The sequence below is a fragment of the Athene cunicularia genome (genome assembly GCF_003259725.1).
Source record: "Athene cunicularia isolate RWA chromosome 2 unlocalized genomic scaffold, athCun1 chr2_part1, whole genome shotgun sequence".
NCBI lineage: Eukaryota > Metazoa > Chordata > Aves > Strigiformes > Strigidae > Athene > Athene cunicularia.
The window spans coordinates 33,816,344-33,835,412 of NW_020799095.1; the positions used below are offsets into that span (position 1 = coordinate 33,816,344).

The window sequence follows — 19,069 nt, forward strand, 5'->3', positions numbered from 1 at the left end:
TAAATTCAGTTCATTCTACAGTGACTCTTTGCAAATTGTTCCTTGAGAGGTTATATTAAGGATGAAATGATAAAATGCTTTTAAGAATGAACATCAAGCACATTTGTGAATACGGCATCTCTTTGATGTATGCATGTATGTTAAATTTTTTTACAAAAAGTATAGATAAAGTGCAACAGAGAATTAACAAATATACTCCAGTTTTAATCTTATTCCATACTACTGAAAAGATTGTGATAAACACAAATAAAAATAGCAGAAAACAAAAATAAAAGAGCAGATTAAACCAGAAAAAATATAAATAGATGTGTTGATAGTTTGTATTTCTTTAACATATATATAGTTGTGTCATAAATAAATAATTTTGTACAAGTACCATGAATATCATGATACAGAAGGTTAAGATATTGCAACCAATACTCTCCAGCATACCTTTAAAATAGCCACTTACAAGAAAAAAACCCAAAACTTTTTTGTACCTTTTTCAGGCCCCAGGGAAAATAATTAAGCAAACACTATTGATCAGCAAAATTAGAACAAATAACCAGTAAGCATTCAGCAATCCATGGGACATATATATGTTAAAATGCCATTAATATATTACATCAGGTGTATGAGTAAAGTAACAGACCTTATGCAGTGAGGAATCTGTGAGGAGTAGAATACACACTTTGAATTTAAAGTATCATCCTTTTCCTGTCTCTAAAGTTACTATGACTTTAACCACAGAGTGCTGATATCTTATCTAATCAATGAAAATTGCTACCTAATTTCTCAAGGTCCAGTTCATGAGGTAATTTGAACAGCTGTAAAATTCTTCCTCTTTCTTTACAAAGAAAGGTATTACACTGCAGAAACAGACCATTTTAATGAAGGGAAGTGAAAAACCTCAAAACCCATGGAAATTATGGTATCAGGGGATAAGATTTTTTCTTAAATAAGAATATGTAGCTTGGATGGTTTGGATTATTTTCCCATGAATCTGTGAGGAAAGAATGGTAAGCGGCAGTGAAATACAGTCTCTTCTGCCTCAAAATCACCAGAGTTCAGCTCCAGTTCAGCAATAACTAAAAGATAATTCACTCTGATAGTTATGTTTGGTCCTATATGACTCAAACCATTGATATATATATATATATATGAAGATTTTCAAGTTAAAAACCCTGTGTCATAAAAAAGATCTCCACAAAACCCATTCTACATTAACTAGCACCTTTCATGGCAATTACAGTAGAAGAACAAATTTATTAGAAATCTTGGAGTTCTGTGCCCTGTTTGTATCTAGTTACAAAACTAGAACTTCATGGTCATTTTAGCTACAAACAGTAAATTAAGAAAGATGCAAAGGAAAACTTAAATGTATTTAATTGTTATGCAAAATGAAAGAGAACTGACATTAGAAGTACTAACTAAACAAATTTACATTCAGTGTTTTCTAGATATTTTTCAGGCACTTCATTCACCACACCACACAGTCTTTGATGATTTCAAGAGGCACATAGAAGATCTTTTGGCCACAAGAGGGCTCACGTATTTTATAGTTTTTTTTTAAAAATATGAATATAATAAAATATAACAATATACAGACTAAATCCGAGGTAAATATCTGCTGCCCAGATAGTTACACTGTTATGAAAAAATAATTTGCCTGGTTCCTTAATAAACTGTCAGAAAAGAATGAAGCAAACCCAAGGATGTTTCTATAATCTATTTATATCTCAGTGTTAACTGGCTTTTCATGAAAATGTATCTGTTGCTGTGATTTTACAACAATTAGCTGTGAATGAAATGATAAATTAATCTCTTATTTAAGCAAGCAATTTTAATGGTATCTATTAATAAAGTCCTCTAGTACCTACCTATTCAGGTAACACAGTGTATACTCATTAATGTAGACCTGGTAAGAATAATAGAGCTTTATTTTTATACAGAGACTTGCATTATTACTAAAACCACTGATAACACTGTCATTATATTATCAACACAGCGTATTCTCAACCATTTTCAGATGAGAAGATAACTCAAAGCCTATTTCAATGAATACTGACCATAATGAGAAACATTCCATTGACCTTAGAGATACCGTATCAAACTAAACAAGCATGAAGCACAATACAGAGAGTTTTCTGAGCGATGGATGTACCTTCACTGCAGTTCACCATTTGTAGAACAGGAATTACCGCATTTCCACACCTTTGATTAATGCTGCGGAGATAAAAAAATACAGGAAAAGAACTGTCTGAAATACAGTAGAATGTGCAGTTGGTTGAAAATTTAGTTCTTTAAAATTTGATATCAGTCCAGATGAATTTGAAATAAACTTGAAATTCTGGGAAAAAAAATGTTGTAAAGAATGAAATATTATATTTACATGATTAAATAGATTCCCTCAGGACTCCATAAATCTGAAGTTAAAGTTTGTCTGATTCACCCCTACAACAGTAGCAAAGATTCCACCAAGTCATCTGTCATCTACTATGGGTCTCCTCTTGTGCTGTTTTGGGCAACACTCACATGCAAACTACTTCTGGCTGTAAACCCCTACAGCTTTCACGTTTTGTCCCAGAGCTTTCAGACCGTAGTTCCTAGGTTCATAGGAGGTACTCTGGAAGCTCTGACAGCCCTTGTCAGAATGGAGTCTACTGAGGTTTTCCACCCTGTTTGCACACTGTGGGGTTCAGTCTTAGTAAATCTCATATGTGTCTTCAGACAATAAAGGTACTACGTAAGATATACAGTACTAAAATATCTTGCTGCAGAGAGGAAAATCACAGACCTAAGACACGCCACAAAATTTGTTGTCCACACTGGTCAGTACTAGTGCCATCCAGTGGACTGGTTGCATTCATACCGAGCATGTGTGGATTTTAGGTATTCTTAGTCTGTAGTTTTCTACCTAAAATAGCACTGGGCTACATCATGGCTTGTGAGAGAGATGTTTTTATAGCATGGTGCAAACACATATGTTGCATGTTCTGAGATGTGGCCTGATGTTATGTGGGTGTGCCATCTCATCTCTACTGCCTGTAGGGAACAAAACAGCACCAGAACTGCTCTAGGGTTTTGTCTTGAGGAGTTGGTTACTCTATTCCAAAAAAGAATATGAGCAAAGCAAGAGACACACTGAGGCTGATAGAGAACCAAGACCCAACAACAAATGTATCTACTACATTAAAAATTGTCAATATAGATGTAGTCCTAGCACATCTGGTTGTCCAATTGCTACTTGCCCAAGAAACACCATAAGGCTTTTCCAACAGGCAAGCTTTATACTAGGACCAGCTTTAGACCAAGGGAACTCATCGCTTTACAAGGTTTTCAATCTCAGTCACAGCTTCATGGCAAATCAGAAAGCTGTGTCCCAAGTAGTGTGTGAGGAGCTGTGTGACCTGGAAGCACTACAGTTGTCAGCCAGTCTCTATGACTCTGAGCAGAACTTCATGGGAGACTCCCTGTTCTTTTGTTAGAACTTCATTACATTTGACAATTAGAGGGAATTTGTGTGTCTTGACAATCAGCATTTTTTAGTCAAAATCTTCAGAATATAGAAAAGGAAGATGAAGATTCCAGAGAGGATGGATAGAGCAGAGGAGGAAACTGGCTGAGTAAAAGAAGTATGCTTAAAGGAGAACTGTCATCCCATGAAAACCAAAAGCAAGCACTGTGATTCTGAGACAGAGAAAGTTAGTGACAGAAAATAGTGGGTATGAAACAAGGGAGATGAAAAAGAATTCTGGGAAAGAGCAGCATTAGGAAATAAGACAAAGAGAAACAAATAGGCTAAAAAAAGAGTATTAACAACTTAAAATCTCACTGAAAACTGCCATAAGAAAGACATTAAAGAAACAGCACTCAAAACAAGTTTTGTTTTTAAGGACTCTGAGTACTATTAACACAATCATACAAAACTACCTGTCTGAAGTGTTTAGCATTGTTACAAGCAGGTTAACAGTATATTATTTAGTCCATTAATATTTAATTCCAATCTTTTAAACCTAGCTATTACATCCTCAAATGCTAATGACTAGGTAACTGAATAATGCATATAACTCCCTTAATTTTCACAAATAGAATTTGCAAAAATCTGTAGGCCTCAAGTATTTTATCAACACAGTCAATGCAATAATATTAAACCTGTTCTGTAGAACCTGAAAATTCTTTTTCCATGTTGTATTACTTTGTTCAGCTTCCTTTCTAAGATATAAAAATAAGATGTATAGGAAGAAGTTAAATCAACACCGAGGCTTCTTAAATGTTTTCAAAGTGCATCTTAAAAATTTTGGCCACTGCCTTTCTGTGGTTTGCCTTTCCTGATCTTTATGTTTCTTCAGTCTAAGTTTCATCATCCAGGTTTCTTTAAGCAGTTCACTGCTTAGGTACTACATATGTTATGTGAAAGTAAGTAAAACACAGTTTATTTTCTTTGCCAACTATGCAAAAACAAATACAAAGTTTTGCTCATGCACAGTGCTATTCCTGGGACAATTTTCCTGCTTGGGGCTGTTAGATATTTCCCGTATCCTGTTGAAAATGGAAAGGTTTTGTAACGTAAGCCAGTAGTTTGAAGTTGGCTGATTTTTTCTTTGTTTCTAAGGGTTGCGACAGGCAACATTTTGGCCACTACAGTAAAACCAGCACTGCGGATAATTAAATACAATCTTATCCTATGTATCTATGTCCGAACCTCATCTTACAAACATCAATGGTAAAATTGCCACTGACTTAAATGGATGAGGACTCAAGACCTATCATTACAAATTTCCCACAGAAAAAACAGCAGTTTGTGGAAAGTATAAGGCCAAGCGATTAGAACAAAGAATTGAACTCCTGACTCAGACCTAACCCTGATTTTCACAATTATGTCGATATTTGGGGTCCAGGAATACTTCCTAATCTTTGCTTTTGTGTGGATGCCCTGGCTCAAATAAGTCCCATGTCAAGAGTAAGAGCTAGGAAAACCTGGGTACACAGACTAGAAGGGAGCTATGGCACATTTCCAGCCTGTGTGATTGGATGGAAGTACTTAATGTAGGTGCCCACAGAGGATCCATTCCATACAACTTAGACACAGACTGTGTGACTTTGGATCTTCACTCTCCTTTCTGGGAAACTGATTCCTATTTCTGTCAGAGAAATGTAATGAGAAATTCTGTAAGGTCCTGGGATAAAGCTGCTATATAAATGTCTGCTACTACCCTTACTTTAGCAATTAAAATGTTAAAGATGCAGTAGTTCTGTGAGATCCATGGAATTAAAAAAATATGTATATAAATATACATTGAATATATACCTAAGCATATTAACTTGTAATAATTAAAAGATCACCTTGTCAGTAAGTTCTTTCTTCTGTTTCGTAAAATATTTCCATTTCGAAAGATGTTACTTTTCCAATTCTCTTTTGTCCTCAAGCATTATTGTTTCAGTTTCACTTTGCATTGTCAGATTGGTCATTATAACTTCTTATTCTTCTATTTGCAGTGCTGAAAACTGACAATTAAAGTCTAAGGAGCACACAAACCTGTTTTAGTTTCCTGTAATACTTTTATCATTCAGGAAAAGAGAGCGCCATTGACCAGGCATGCCATATCAGAAATCTGACAGAAACTAAGCAACCTCAAATCTTCCATTCTCTCTCAGCAGGGTGTCATATATATTACTTTTCCAACTGTAAATTACATTCTACACAGGACAGAGCAAATCTGAAAAAAACAAAGATGAGATGCTTGTTCAGTCCTCTCCCCAGCCATCTCCTCCTGCTTCTTCACACCTCACACACTTATTCCCTCTCCCAAGAGACATTTCATCCCTGTTACATTTCCACAGGTCTCCACACAGGCACGCTGGACACAAACCTGGTAAATCAAATACATTATCCATGCGTCTGTTTGAACAGAACTTCCAAGCTTTTGGTAGTGTTTTGTATTAAACACGAGCCCTGTCCAGATCAAGTCCTCATTTTGTTTTTTCAGCTGCAGATACATTCCACTTTCTCTCACATACACACACTGGTAGCTATGTGGCTAGATCAGAGGTGTAAACACCAGAGTTAAAGAACAGATAGTATTGCAGATACATTGCAGTATCAGGCCTTTTTAAATACAGTCATTTTATCTACTTACTATGAAAGCTGCAAAAGTAATTCACTGTAAATATTAAGTATTACTAAATGACTGCAAAACCAATTGCATGGTCAAATTCTCCTCACACACATGGATTTTATACTTGTGTAACACTCAAGATTTCAGTGGCAATATAGCTGGGTAAATGTAGAGTGTGTAAAAGCAGAATTGGGCCCACTGACTATACACAAAATGGGCTAGATCTCAAGCCATAGAATAATGGTGCAAAGCAGCTCTAATGCCATAGGATTTGATTCCCAGCTGCTTGAAATATAAGCATAACAGGACTTCTGTAACGCTTACTAATACCCTCACTGACTGCTGGGTCATGGCAGGGTAGAGAAGACTCTGTCTAAAGATTTTCCACAATCTGAATATCCCCAGCTCTTGGGATGGCCCTGTGAGGAAGCAGTACCGCTTCCAAACTCCAGTTCAGTATGCAAGTCAAAAATAAATGAATGACGGCTGTACTTGTGCTTCCAGTAACACTTGCCGTGAAAAGATGGTAACCCACACACACACTTTAAAACTAATGTTAAGTGCAGCTACTTTCTAGGCTTCAACCAGTTCAATTTTAAAAATATAAATTCCTTCCATTATAATTTTCCAGCTCACTCCTTTTCCTCACTGCAAACCATTACCATGTTTCTCATTAGATCACTTTAGTCCCTTCTGTGTTTTAATATTCTTTCTATTGTATTTTTATTTACTCCCCTGAAATCTCTGTCATCACATGTATCTCTCAAAACTGTGCTCCTCCTGGCTGAAAAGATGAGCGAATCTCTTTGCAAATGTGGAAAGCAACCATAAACCGGATTAAAATTCAACTTTTGAAGATAAGTGAGACTCCTGCCCCTTTTCAAGAGCATCTCCAGCTGATTGAAGCACATTCTTAATACAGAATGAGTCTTGATCAATCTCTTGATCAGAAAAGTCCTTCCTATTTAAACGGCATTTCATATCCTTCAGCTTGAAAACCTCAGGCAGGCCTAATTCAGATTTTATTCATGTATATAAAAAGTGAGAAACACTGATGTAACAAACATTAGTGCATTTACATTTTTGCTTTTAAAAAAATGGATATGTATAATTCTAAGTTTTTATTACTGTCACACATTCAACTCACTGCAGAATGATGAACTAAATTTTATAGCCTCTTTAAGGTGACTGAAGCTAATGAAACAAGTTTCTGCCCCCTGTTGATCTATCCAATGAAACCTGGGTAAAGGGCTAAGAAATTATTGCTTTCTTCCTTCCATCCAATTTCAGTTCCCATGTGACTTTGGTTTTTTAGATTAATGTTGTTCAGAGTAGGACACCAGGACACCCCATAACCCTAAGCCCACTGAATATTCTCCGCTGTGAGCTTCACTGAATATTCTCCGCTGTGAGCTTCAGCTCTCAACAACCACCCTTGGTACATATGCATGGTCTTTGGACTGCTTCAACACATGACCATCTGTCATGATTGCATGGTGCCTCTCCACAAGTGGGTCGGATCCTTGCCTGAGGGCATTAGATTCCAGACAATGCTGGTTTAGATGAACAGTTTGGTTAACACTACAAGGGCCATCTGTTCTACAGGAAATCCTTTCTCTGTGTCATTAATGAAGTGTTCCCAGCACATAACTATATATTTGTCTACCTATGTATGTTTTTATGTAATATGAACTATAAGGGCATGTTATTTGCAAATGAATAGTTTGCAAAAGTACTAAATTTCATCACATAAGTTTGTACATCTTAGTATAGATGAAAACTAACCACATATTTGGCAGAGGAAGTAATTGCTTAGCTAGTGTTTAAGCATGGTTACAACCTCAGTACCTCAGGCAATGTAAAAGAACTGAATCTCAATCTAAACCTTGCAAATAAAGTCTATTGTCTGGAAATCAAAATATGAATCCTATTGAACAGTATTCCAAAATTTAACTTTGGTAAGTTGAGCTCTTCAGTAGCCTAAGTTAGGATATTGCATATTAGCATGGTGATTATACAATGATATTTCAGGGAAGACCTTTTATATATTTCCCTTATGTAATCAAATGCATAATTAATTTTTAGCAAATTAAGCATGGCCAGAATTGAATAACTAAAGTTTTTCATGGTTACTAAGCTTTTCATCCACTGTTCAAATAGACTTATCTTTCAGACACTGTAACTTAACTTACTGAGTAGGAAAGACCACTCTGCAACTACTCTTTTTGGTAACATCTCTCCCTCCTCCCAATCTTATCTTCATCTTAAAAGGTGAAAGTTTGAAATACAACATCTTACCTCGGTACAAGAAGCTACTCATAGCTATAATTACTAAAAAGTATTACCACTGCATTTCAAACTATGGTTAGATTTCAACCTCAACAAGACTCCCAATTGCCTAAAAAGCTCTAAAATGAAATTCTGTTGGCTGAACAGCCACAAAGACCTGGAGATGGATGAAGCTACAATGGGTTTATAGACTTGCTCAGAGTGCTAGATAGGTTTTCACCTTATGCCCAATGTAGAAGAGTGTTGTAAATACCAGACACAGTGACCTGACAGGGAATCTTCCATTTTGGGGAATTTTAGGAATACTCTTTTCTCTTTCCTAAGTCCTGAAATTACAATTACTTAAGCCATTTAAAAAAAAATAAAATCTAGAACCTTAAGATTTATATGCTATCCAAAGGTTACTGTCCTTGTTTTTGGATATAGCTATAGCTTCCACTACTTGCAGTAGAAGTGGCATCAAACTGGTCTGTTAAGATCACACAGGAAATTCACTCCTTTTAGTCTACTTAAGTTCAGAAAGATTTGGTAAACCTGCATGAGCCTCAACAGTATTAATAGGACAGCTTTCAATCCTAATAAATATTTTTCCCATTAATTATATTATTAAAAAGTTTTAGGATAACAAGGAGTAAACCTCGAAGAATATAAATAATAAAGAATGAAAACCAGACAGAGTGAAACCAAGAAATTTAACTACAAATAAGAGACATGAGGCTATGAAGCAGATTTCTGGGAAACTGTGGCAATTGTATTACCCTGACACTATTTCTGGTCTACTATTATACTCTTCCCATCATGACATTACCTGGATATGAATTATTTGCTCTAAATGAAGAAAAGAATTAAAAACATTCAATAAGAAAAACCTCCCCATTGACAGGACTAGCTAGAATGATCTAATATACATTTCCATCTCTAGTCTCCTGTTTCTGTAATAAACATCGATTCTTATTGTGTGTATCCCCTATTTTATCAACAGTGCAGTATGCAGTCATCAGCTACCACTGACAGTATAAACAGATTTCTTTTCAAAATCTTAATCTATAGCAAAATGGATTTTCCATTGTAAATATAATCCCTATCTAGACACATAAAAATTTTTAGAGGTGAATGCAGGTGTCTCCTGCTCTATCTACAAAACAAAATTACACAACCAAATCTCCTACAGTACAAACACTGAGCAAAATATCAGCTAACACCGTTTGTGTACTTAATAGTAATTGAATAGTATTTGAAAAGCAATTGAACTTTATTGAGTGTGCTATTGTGTGCTCCTTCAAGCCCACATTCAAGAATTAGAAAACTATAGAGCAGAACAGCAGATTGTATCTTGAAACCACTTCAGGCCATGCCAAAGTCTACATGGTTTCTGAGCGGCACCATCTTACCAGGACTGTAGAGCTATGGGTAGGATGACAGGTGGGGCCTGGACAGCCCCACATCCCCCTTGTGATGGCTGGTGAAGAGTGGTCAGGTCTGGGCATTTATCTGCTTGTTTAAGAGACTGAAGGGAATAAACGTGCTTTGCTCCTTTCAGAATGGTGCACGGAGGAGCAGGACTCATGTAGTCTCTTGCAGGTTCAATACAATATTGACCAATATCAATAGAAAACCATACAGCTCTGATAAATGAATTTTTAATTCACCAGGTTAAAATCCTATTGTCTCTGATGTGCTTTAAAGCACAATAGCAGTTATGAAGGTGGTAGGCCCTAGAAAGAACAACAGTATGAGCTATGGTTACTATGGATGGGATATTCTTCGAAATTCAGCTAACAGGAAAAAAGGTTGTGAAATAGCAGCAGTAAACTGGTCAAAAATACTATACAGCCAAGGACAATGACAGACAGAACAGGAGAGTCAGGTATTAAAGGAACACAGAAAAACATTAGCAGTATTTCAAACTCCTCAAAACATTTCAAACAAGCGAAGAACCAGGCCAGGAAATTTTAAAGGTGAAACTATAATCAAATGGTCCTTCAGTTCCTCAGGTATATTCAGACAGGTACAGACTTGGTCCATGGATAGTAGATTTTTGACACATTTATGACAGGAAAATCCACAAAATACTAAAAGATGCAAGAAGAAAAAAGCTTTTGCAACCACAAAAAATATCCCTGATAGAATACTGTAAAAACTGAAATTCCTATTTTATCAAATTGTACTAGAATAGAAGATGTGATCTAAAGAATGATTCACGCACAAATGTTAATTGCTATTATTTTATTTAAGCTGGAATTTGCTTTTAACTTTTCAGTTCATATCTTTCCTTCCCTGCAACTGGCCACATTACCTTTGGCCTAAAGATCTACTCTTTCAAATAGACCAGCCCAACACTGGGAAAGGTTTGCTGTAAACCAGCCTTCAGTAAGAGTCTAGGCATGCAGTGACACTTGAATGTAGGCTTTTCGAGTATAGAAATGACAGAACTATTGCCTACAGCTTGTTATCCCCTACACCCCTCAACAATACACCCAAGTTTCTGGTAAAGACCTAGTTTTCAACCTCTACATAATCTTTAATCTTGAGCAGAGAGGATGTGGATCTGTGCAACACCAGGAAAAACTCTGTAGCAAGACAGTTCTCATAGTATCTAAGCATCATTTTGGCTTTGAACAAAAAAGCTCCTCCTGTTTGAGGAAGATACTGTCCTTAGAAGGACAGAAAAAGGCTTTGGAGGTAGTGTGGAAGCCCATTTTCTGTCCAAATTTTACATTGTTGCTACTGAGATTGAAATTTTTTGTTACTGCTGCTGAGATTTTACTGCATGATTAAAGCAAGTAGACGTCCTGGTAAGTGTCAAAGTAGTACTTAAATAATACTGAATATATTAAACATTAATATAAATTAAATTCTTCAATAAAGGATATTGCTGTATGGCTATAACACTTTAAGCCAGAAATCCAAGTAACAAATAACTACCAACAGTATACAATTTTTTAATATAATCAAATACCACCTTCAAACATCACACATATTTCAACTAACCTAAGTGTGCTCCAGTTCAGTTTATCTCAGCATATGGCTTGTTCTCACCACATGCCATAGATTTCCAAATCTAACTATGATTAATAGGATATGTCAAATAACTGTTGAAGGGAATCCAGCTTCAAAAAGTGAGGCTGATTGATACACTGATTTACATATTAACTTCTAAGCATTGACATGTTTTTTTTTCCTGTTATCTGAAGTTTTAGGAAGATCAGGGATATCAATAACCCTTTACTCAAATAAAGACATTCTGAAACATGAATTCAATCTAACTTTAAGGATAATAAAACAATTTAAAAATCCTTTGTTCTTATAATGGTTCACTGCATTTATTCTGATATTGTAAAAATATTCTGCAAGTGTTAAAGAATGTTAAAGTGTGTGTATATATATATATTTTTTTTTTTTTTTTTTTCCCCAGGCAATTACTTTTTAAATGATTAAAATATAATTCATAGCAAAAGAGAAATCCAAACAGTTTAACTGTCCCCACACCTTTGGTAGATGACAGGATGCAGTAGTTAAGTACAGATGAGAAATTACTTTTTTATTTGATTATGGTCATATTCATAGTAGAGTGAGTTTTTAAATAGTTCAAACAACTAATGGAAATTGGTTGTAGATTCCTAACTGTTAATCATTCTTATGAAGGAAGAAAGAGCAATTTTTAAAGGAAAGACTTGAAACATTATGAAAATATTAAAAGATTTTTCCTTATTACTCTCACATGATCTTTACTTAAAGGATTCCAAAGTCGGCAAGTATAGGGAAGGACTTGCAAGAGTAAATCTTTGGAAAGGGAAGATGACTTATGTAAAGTAGACCACACTTTCTCTCCTTAAAACAAGGAAGTGTTTTGGATCATTCAGCATGAGAAAAGGAAAGCATAAATGGAGAGTTACTCCCTAAACATCAAGAATAACACAAAGATATATAATTTTCTTATAAAATCAGTTGGGTCACTGCCACTGGAATCCCCTCCTATACCATTTTAAATGAAACTAGAATTTCATGAATTCCTTGAACAAACTGTTTTATGGAATTAGTACATTTTCTTGACCATAGGTATATGGCCTATTCTATAGGCTTTTGCAAAAATGTATATGGCCTACACTATAGGCTATACTATATATAGCCTATACTATGGTCTATATAGCCTATACTGTAGGTATATAGCCTATACTATAGGCTTTTGAAAATTACACTAAGCATTAAAACAGTTTTAAAATTTAGTTCTATGGTCATGTATACTTTATTCACAGTCTTTTCTATATCCCAATAACATTTCTTGTTTTGCAGTAATCTTTACTTTCATGAGAATTCAATGATTTCTTAATATCCTGAGTACAAACAGCTACAATGCAGTAACATCCCTTTATATATATTTATCTGTTTGTCAGATTTCCTTCAGCTCTCTATATTTATAATGCATATATTATTGTTCTTTGAAGGCTGGGACAAATTAAGAGCATATGTTCGCAGTAATAATCAATCATAGCTTATATCAGGTATAAAAACGTAGAGGAACTAGAGGACCTCCATGACAGGTATTTTAGTCATTTCTCAAGAGCCTCCTAGCATCACTTAGGACCCACACAGGATTCTCCTGCTAGTTACTAACCCAGCTGCCAGCTTTGCCCAAATGCCCTAGGAGCATTTAAAATTCTGCTTCTACTTCCACAGTCCCTTCAGGATCATATACTACTTAGTTAATCTTGAAGTAGAGGAGATATTTTTCACATGTGGATAAACACGATTCTCAGCTGAAGCTTCAGAAATAAAAGTTTATTCAATACCTGGACTACCTTTTCTTAGATTTGCCATGTGAAGACACTGTTGCAGCCTAGTATGCTGTTCGTCTTCTGCAATACTATGGCATGTCTTTAAGGTAGAATTTGTTCTGCTTTTGATCTTGAAATATGTAGGTACTACGTCAAACAGAAAGCATCCCAGTTTTCTGTCCCTGTGCTTCATGGTAATGCATTTCTTGGTAGAGCATTGCGGCCTGTGGGCAAAGCTAGGATTCAGGGTCCAGTGTTTGAATGTTTTTCAGTATTTTTAGCTATCTATAAGGTACAATTCTAATAAAGGGATTTCTTGCACCAGACTCCTACCTTATCACTTGAACTGATTTCAGCCAGACAGACCCTGAACTATGCTTACCGACTAATTATAGCTGTCAAACTTCATGTCCGGTGATCTGCCATGATCATTCTCTCTAGATTAAAGGGCAAGGGACAGTGAGTACATGTTTCAATTCAAAGCGATAGTGAGTAGAAGATAAGGACCTAGTCTAGTAGTGATGTTACTTAATTTAGATTAAATGGAAAAGAAGACTGTTTAATGGAGCATAGTTGTAATGAAAGTAGGCTGTTAGTAGTGCAGTTTAAGGAAAGTATTTCATTACTCAGTTAAAACACAAACGTATGTTTAAGAGAAACCAGCAGAAAAAAAGAGAAAAACTAGACTAAGACAAATAACACAAGCAGAGCACTTTGCAATTTTAACTAATAAAATCTGTATTTTACTTAGGAAATAAAGTCAATTGTATACTTTTTTCCGTGCCACACCCAGGACACTTTGCACTTTTGTGTCTTCTCTCTTCTCCTTCTGCTGCTAAAAGGAACCACCAAGAAATATGAACAAAACTATAGAGATGAACTTTTGGAGAGAGTCTAATATTAAGTTATTAACATCCGTTATTAGTTTATTGAAAAATTGTATGAAAATGAGAAACAAAGAAGTAATCTGTAAATACCATATTCAAAAGGCATATGACACTTTGCAAATTTAAAGCTAATTGTATTAGCACTTTGATCCATGACAGTGAAAAACTCTCTTTCATTTCACCATCTGGGGACCTAATACCTAGAGAGAAAAATACTTACATTTTTTCTTTGAAAGTTCTGTTGAATATAAGCTGGGACTGTCAATAGCATTAGAAAGTGACAGCAACTCTTTGGCTTGTACTGAGTTGTAACAAAGCCAGTTGCTTCTGTGTTACTGCTCAGCACTGCTCATAAATTTATGATGGCAAAGCAATAATACTGTTCATAGACAATGAAATGAAACTGAATATTGATACAATCATTAAAGACGGCAAAAGGGGAACATTTAATCAATTGACATTTTCCCCCCTAAGATTTATTCCAGGATTTTACTATTGATTCAATTTTGAGTACTTTGCTACAGATTCTGTTTTGTAGTTGTTTATTTTCATCTAATATTGTTACATTTTCCAGGATTTAAACCATTAGGAAATGTAATTTTATATCACTAACATTTTTATTTACTGTAATGAATTCAAAATATGCAGAATTGTACAGTAATTATATTTATATTATAAATATCTTTATATTTATAATATAAAATATTATATTTATGTAATAATGTTCATAAAATTGCTTTAGCAACTTGCTAAAATTTAGACATCTTTTGAAATCATAAGTGCTTTATTCCAATCATATAAGATTTATTTTCTCAGATTCAACCTTACTTACAAATTACTTTTTACGTTCAGCATTGATTCCTCTTTCTCTTGAGAACTATGTACTCTGAGGGTGTTTTTATTCTCTTGTTTGTCCACCTTTCATTTCCACATTTGTATGCACTCAGAGTACCAACAAGAAGTCTCAATGAGCAAAGCATTGAAGTTCTTGTTAAGCCTACTCCTTCGTTGCTGTTTCCCAGAGGATAAGCATTCTACTTTCAATGTTATTTCCCATTCACTGTGCATATTACTGTCCTGACTTACCTGACTTAACCACATTACTGCTGTATTTCTTTTGTGCTTAATACTGACTTGTTTGATAATATACAATGAAAAGATAAGGTCACAAAGTTGCCTGCTAAAAATATTAGGTATTGCAGAATAATCAAGGTGTCCTTACCACATTTCACAATTAATGGTGATGCATACTCTCTGTGTTCTGGAGCATGTAAAGACCCGAGAACCAGCCTCCCAACCATGTCCTACATATTTGACAACTGTGTGCTTGATTTTAGAATTAGTAGGAGAGGGAAGAGTGAGGCCAAATCTCACTCAAAAGTCTTTGCCAAGATTGGACTCCTATGTACTCATTTGTTTTGAACTTAGGCTACTACTACATCTGTACAAATCATCCAAGAAGATCCCCCTAGATGAAGCATTTCTAGGTAAATCTAGAATAATAATAAAAAATAAGTAAATATATCTAATAATCAATATTTATTTTTTAAAAATAATTTTATTTTAAAAATGTGTTTTTTCCCTGAACTAATAACAACTTCCAAAGGTCTAGATTTTTCAATATACATTGATATATCAAACCTGACTACTTAAGCTTTGATGTTAAAGGTCCCACTGGGATTTCTAGAACTATCACAACTCAATTTGTGACTTAAAATTATTTTTCTAGGTGCCTCAGCTATGATCCAGAAATCTGTCTGAGCTGTTTTCATCTTACAGAACTGTTCAGAAACAGATTATGAGGCCAAATCAATCCTCAGTTTTATCATTTTACAATAATGCCTTCAAACACTTTTGGTAAATATACAAATCACACTGTAATTTTTAGCATTAGCTGGGATTCTCTGCTGGCACATTCTTATCCAAAAAGATTTTCCTTGAAAGAGCAAAACCTGTACCCTGGCCTAAATTTAGACAATCAAATCTAAAAATCTTTTGTTCATAATTTCCTAATTCCAATACAGCCTTGCTTACATCTTCAGGTCAAAGAAATTTTCTTGAATTGTGATGAGAATTATAAACCATTTTCATTATATAGGTGCTTATTAAAAATTATTTAATAGGCAACTTATTTTGTAGGTTTTTTTAAACCTTCACAAACTGATTTAAAAGACCTACTGTATAAATTTTTTTGTTTTTTCTCCAATTTTCAAAAAATGCAGTCTTACAGTACTTACCCAGACTCACTGAAACTGAAAACTGAGTAAGTACTGCAGGATTGGCCCCCTATTAAAAAAGCCCAAGACACATGGTGCTGAGATTAACAAAACAAAGTAAAGCAGCTATGACTTGGCACAAAGTTTGACAAGCTGCAGAAAAGCAAATGTTTAAATAACTGAAGTGGTACTGATTTTCTATTCACAACCTTTTCTCTTCTAAACAGTATCATATTCTTTTCCAGCACATTTAGATTGCAAGTCAAGCTGTGTTTTATTTTTTATTATAATAAACCCAGTCAGTTTACTGTAACAAAGACATACTAGTGGTGATCAGTGTGAAAGCCAGTACGAAATCAGGCTAGGAAAAAAAAAAGTCAAATGGTAAAATAAAGGACCAGCCGTCTGGAAAGTTCCTGGATCATGTAAAAAGAAAATAAAAGGCAGTGTTCTTATGAGACTAATGCAGAATACAAAAATATTTTAAGACAGAACTCTGTACCATTGCCTATGACACTTGTAAACAGCAGCAGTAAATCCTTTCAAATAATGTTGCATTTATTAAATATTTTCCAAGTTCTCCTAAAACAAAATAGTAGCATTTAAAAAAAAATATTTCTAGTAGCATCATTTACATCTTTTCCTCTTACCACCTCTTGTGGTAAGAACAAAACAAAACTGTACAGCATTTTTGCTATCTTTTTTTCACATGTAAAATAACATCTACTTAAAAAACAAGTTTATTCAATATAGGGTAGATTAAAATGGTTTTGCATATTATATTAAATTTGCAGTAAATCATGGTTTACAAAAATAATGTATACGTAAGTATCTTACCCGATTTTTAACTATGGTCTTTCATTTTCAAGTTCTGCCTTCATTTGTTCTTGAATTTCAATCAACTAAAATATAAATGTGTGGGAATTAATGTTGGATTTCATACTGCAAACAGGCATAATTCTCTAAAAATCCTTTCTTAGTATAGTCTCCCTGGTCAAGACACTACATGTGGACATACACATATTTTTGTATTATAACTGGTAACAGACATCTTCACTTACAGGTCAATACTTTTATGTGGAGTTTAATAATATCACAGGTGTCACACATATAAAGTTCTTTTGACATAAGTAGAGTGTGATGTCACAGGAGGTAGGAAGATGACAAAAAACATTAGAAACAGAGACTTTAATCAGTGACTTAAACTCTGAGAAAAGCAGATATTTGTGGAAATCCGTTACAGACAAACAACAGTGGCAGTTTGGAACTGCAGGGGCAATTCCACTGTTCTGTTGTAAATTTATAGAAAGATCAACAGACGTCTATATCACCTGCAGCAAGTTCTAATATATCTTTGTGAGACAAACATTGTTAGGCAAATTACACAACTAATCTCACCGCGGACTAAGAATTGTGCCTGAAGAGCAATTTAAGCAGAAATCTTTAAGAATTTTTCAGAAGTTTCAGAATCAAACTCCCTTAAACAGTTACATTACATGGTAAATCTTCCTTGGTTCTGCTGGGCTTGAGCTGTCTGGGACTTCTGTCACAGCTACTGTCACTTGGGACTTGTAAGTTAAACATCTATATTTCTCAGTGTCACCAGGAGCAGAGTTCGTTACTTACTGAATTTGCATTTCGAACATATTTAAAACCAGACAATGTTGAGTACAACGCTGACATTCATTTTCTTTCATAAAAATGGAGAAATGCTCCCCTTCAGCATAATAACCTAGAAGCTAGAATGCTCAGCCACAAATCAGGGCAGCCGACATTGTATGCTGCTGGGAGTTTTATGGGGCTTGATTACAATATCCCAAGTCATGGAAAAGAAGCCTAACTACCCCTCTATGATGAGAATAAGCCACCAGTTCTGTTCAAGCTGTGCCATTGGACACAAAGAATATGAAATTCATGAGACTAGATACAGAATACTCATGCACGAGCTTGACGACATACCAAAGCTGTGACTGCATGAGAAAGGGACAACCTCATGTTTTGACTTGCTAGATCATTTATGCATTTTACATTAGACTATGAATTACAAGAAAACAATATACAAAACACACACACCCCCCTCAAAAACCAAGCAAAAATACTCAGGAAAAATCTGAAGAAAGAAAGAACAAACCTATAGAAAAGTCCCTTCCTTCATGCTGAGTATCCAAACATGTAGCCTAGAGATTATGGCTCTTCTGTGCTTGCTCTCCCTGTGTCCAGCTTTAAAGAGAATATTTTCCCACCAGAAACAGTGCAAACTAGTAGTTAAGTCATTGGTATATGGAGCTATAGGTTCAAAGGTCCTCAAGTTCAATGAATGCCCAGAACCCTGGGTAAGTGCTTCAGTCCTTAGGAAAAACTCAGTCCTTGCCATCTCTTACACTGCTTTGAGAGACCTTAGAGAGGCAATCGCCCGCAGCTAGTGCACAGCTTGGCAGCCTGGGCACAGGAGGAAGATCCAGGCTCCAAGTCCCCTCTACAAGAAATCAGTTGATAACTTCTAGTTAGTCCAGGTAAGAGACAGTACTTGTAATGTGTTTCATCATCATTTATTACTTACTGTGCTTTGAATCTCATTTTAAATTGTTAACTTATGCTTATACAGTGTATATTGGATACTGGTGTCTCTATCTACTTTGTGGACTCCATTTCTGAAGTGAAATGTCCAACTGCCGGGTGCTACAGCAGCATGTGCCTTCATACCCAGCTCCTCTTTTTCAAGTTCAAAGCTTTTTAACCAAAGAGGAGTTTATGCACGTTCTGGCTATTGAGAGAACATCTTTCAATGGGATATGCAAAGGAGG

At 35.2% G+C, this 19,069-nt stretch overlaps 1 long non-coding RNA gene across 6 annotated transcripts in view; it reads right to left on the reverse strand.

Annotated features, from left to right (window-relative positions):
- Nucleotides 1-297: 297 nt before the first annotated feature.
- The window catches only part of LOC113476974, a 37,436-nt gene continuing 18,664 nt past the window's right edge, over nucleotides 298-19,069 (reverse strand). For 2 of the 6 annotated variants that reach the window (XR_003397818.1, XR_003397815.1), the window contains 2 exons: nucleotides 17,103-17,167; nucleotides 298-2,205 (listed from right to left, as the gene is read on the reverse strand). This is a non-coding gene — a long non-coding RNA (uncharacterized LOC113476974). Of the gene's footprint in view, nucleotides 2,206-17,019; nucleotides 18,742-19,069 lie in introns of those variants that run through there. The other 4 variants (XR_003397817.1, XR_003397813.1, XR_003397816.1 and 1 more) reach the window with 3 other exon arrangements.